Here is a 3628-nt window from a genome sequence, read left to right as displayed (position 1 = left end):
TGTCGTTAGTTGCTACATAACCCCGTTACACAGCAGCTGTTAGCAGTGGTTGTGATAAACCAAAACTTCCCGGAATCTGACAAACAGGAACAGGTACTTGGAGGAGACTAACTCTGGTCCTACCACAAACTGTTCTTTGCAAAAGCTGCTTGTGAACACAGAGAATGGAAACAGATTTGGTATCAACACTGCTGTCTGACAGTGCTCTGCAGTCCAGCCACATCTGCTAGTCAGCCTGCTTAATTAAAATGGAGCATGGTTACAAGTGGACTAAAAATACATCCTCATAATCTTGAATACATAAGGGTCTGCAAATGGAGTTTAAAGCAAATTAATACAGGTTTTGAAAAGAGTTCTTCTCCCTTTGAGGTAATACAGTCCTGTCAGTGGTCTGCATTTAAGCTTACAAACACTCCGACCAAGCCCTTATGCTCTTTCAAAAACAGTGTGTCTGTCATGGATTCCCCACAAGCTGATGTGGAGGAGCTTATCTAAACTTTAGAGATAACCTGCCCAGTAGGTCAAGCGGTCAGCTGCTATTCTCTTGTTTAGCTGAGCATTTATGCACTCAGCTCAGTGTGAGAAAAGGAGTTTGGTACATATTTGGTACATATGTGGCACATATATGGTACATTGGGAATGTATGACATATATAAACATGACTATTTCTACACTCTCTTACTCTCAAATCAGAGCTCCACTGCACAAGACACTGGACAAAATACAGACCTAAAAAGAAGGTACTAGCTCCAAAGAATTTACAACTCAGTTTGAAAACTAACATCAGCTGAAGTACAAACATGGCAGATGAGAGACTACCAGGGGAATAAAAGCCTTCTGAGCGACAGCAAAAAATTCTACAGAATCAGACTTTACTCAAGATATATATAGCCTATATTCCTAACTGTGAAGGCCCTGATAATGCTAACTTACAGGTATAGGTTTAATTTTGTGCCAGTTAAATCAATGGGTATTTTCTCACTAATCTCCATGGGCTCAATAGTGATACTGAGATTTATCCATATTGCATATTTCAAGAGAGAATTTAACGTGATGCTCATCCAGCCAATTGACTCTCTGCACAGAAACCTATCAGAGATCAAACCACTCAACACAATCCAGACTGATACCACTTCATATGTGATAGCTGAGAAGAACAGATAAGAAGTCACCTCTGCTGTTTCATTTATGAATTTCTAAACCTGATCTCATTCCCAGATGTTTACCGTCCTTTTTGACTTAGTCCAGTGACAGCACCCTCTAACTCCTGAGACATATCTAGCCATCAAGCAACTTCTGGGCTGCTTCTGCATGAACAACAGATCTCATCTGGCCCTCCTTAAATCCCTGTCTTGTGGGAGAAGAAATCTGAAGAGCCTCTGAGATTTGAAACTTTCACCTGAAACTTATCTACAACTGAGATGAAGAAAAGCAAAGTATGCTCGTAGAGGAAAATGTGAAGTAGGTGTTAAGTCAGACAGAAGACTCTTAGAAGTGGACAGATAAAAAGTTATAGGCAAGACTGCAGTGGAAGAGAGTTGACCAGCTATGAAATTTCAGAAAAGCAAAGACCTACTGTGCTAGAAGCTCTAATACTAACTGGGCCTAACTTAGAGCACGTATTAAAATTGCATGAAATACTCCTGCAAAACCTCTTCTGAAAGCTGAATGATTATGCAAGGATCGCTGCTGACTCGGAGGGAAGAATCTGCTGTGAGTTGCTCCAGAGTAACCATGAATAATCTTCCAGTGTCTGGAAAAATGTATGTAGACGTACACCCCTGGTCCTGAATCACTGTATATGACTGACCAAGCACCACGTGAATTAAACCGTTTAGCATCCAGGCGTTCCTGTTATTAAACCTGCCAACCTAAAACTTTTGTAGGTTGCTGAGTCCAGTTGTGTTATTGCAGTCAGCCAGGTCATACAATCCTGCAAGTAAGCACAATCTCTTTTTAGAATTAGTAAGTCATCGTCTACCCTGTCCCAGTGGAAAGCCAGTCCAGAATCTTGCTGGTCTGATAATTAAAAATTTCAATTTGGGTTCTAGACTTTTTTTCTTACATCACTGAATGTTTTTTTCCCCTTAAATAATGCCCCTCTCTGGCTTTTACTTTCCTGCTCTACTGCAAAAGAGCAGCAGTATTCCCTCTCAACCAAACATTAATAATTAGAGAAATTTAATGACATACAGGTTTTAGTCTTTCAAAAATGAGGTCTTCATCTTATTCAATATTTTATACCCATTCAGTGTTCAGATTACATGGAAAATTTTAGTTATCCTTCCCAGCATGAATTTATTAAAAAAAAAAATGAAATGAAAACAAAAAATAAGTAACAAGCAGCTGCAAGTGGTATCAAAAATCACTGCCCCAAGATGAAAGTGCAGCTGTTAACCTCTCTGTGATTCTAATACCCTGTTGGGTTAATCTTCTGAAGCTACTTGCTGTTGGAAAAATAAAGTCAGATAAATAAAAAACAGTACAGTTCGACAGTTTAATTGCACAAAGGAGAAATAAAGTGGACTAAACCCCTAGATTGAAAATGCTGATTTATAGCACAAAATGGGAAGTTATTCCTTTCCTCATTGCTTCAGTTCTAACTGCTTGACTTGAACTATATAAAAGGTTTTGTTTTTAAAGATCAAGGTAATCACTTTTTTGCAAAGCAGGAAAAAAAATCCTATGCTATGCCAAATGGAAATAAAACAGCAGGTACACTAATCTTCTGAAATCTCTTTGAAGACTGAAGATAGCTTCACTGATTTTGAAAAGGCTAAGTGGAAATGTATTTTGTTTTCAGAAGTCTGAATAGATTTCAAACATGGAAATCTTGCTGATTTTCATGTGACATGAGTATCTCCCCTACATGTACTTATAATCTAATGTATTCTAATATTTAATACAACTGGTTTTAAAAGCAAAAAGGGCTGATGATATTCATGCATTACTTCCACTGCTACAATAACACTGAGACTCAGTAAAAGCATATTTTCTCCAGATCAAGTTTCTTTTTTTTTTTTTAAAAAAAAGGAAACATACATACATAAGCCTTTAACACATCTTACCTTACCAAAAAAATTTTGTCATTGGAGTTTAAATGTACACCCTAATTCTTTAAAATCATACCCTCCTAGTTTTAGTCATGCTTCCATCATAGTTCTCTTCTGAAGGAAAAAACAGCACAAAGAAAACATTCTTAGCCAGTCTGAAACAAAGATCGATAGTTAGAGTTACTGCCAGTGTTTAAACCTTTCTTTATGAACAGTAGGCCATCGTTACCATTTCTGAGTTATCTATTGGCCAAATCACAGGAAACAAATCTAAGAACAGTGTTTGAAAATATAAGAGGGTTTTTTGGTCTTCTTTTTTTAAAACTTTGGCCAATTAGTTTTTTCTTTATGGGATGAAAAGAATTTTAAAAATATCAAAACTGGAACATTATTGTTAAAGGGTTCTTCATGTTTATGAGTTTTCCAGGAAAATATTACAATTTTTTTCAATGCATAATAACCTTCACTGGATTTATCAAATAGGTAGATTACAGTGAATGCCTGGATAGTGATCTAGCTCACGCTAGCGACTTTAAATAACTGTGGTATTTGTCTCACTTCAATGTTTCTTCACA

Source organism: Dromaius novaehollandiae, chromosome 4 (assembly GCF_036370855.1).
Source record: "Dromaius novaehollandiae isolate bDroNov1 chromosome 4, bDroNov1.hap1, whole genome shotgun sequence".
Classification (NCBI taxonomy): Eukaryota; Metazoa; Chordata; class Aves; order Casuariiformes; family Dromaiidae; genus Dromaius; species Dromaius novaehollandiae.
The sequence above is the reverse complement of the archived record's forward strand: the minus strand, read 5'-3'. Positions refer to the sequence as shown.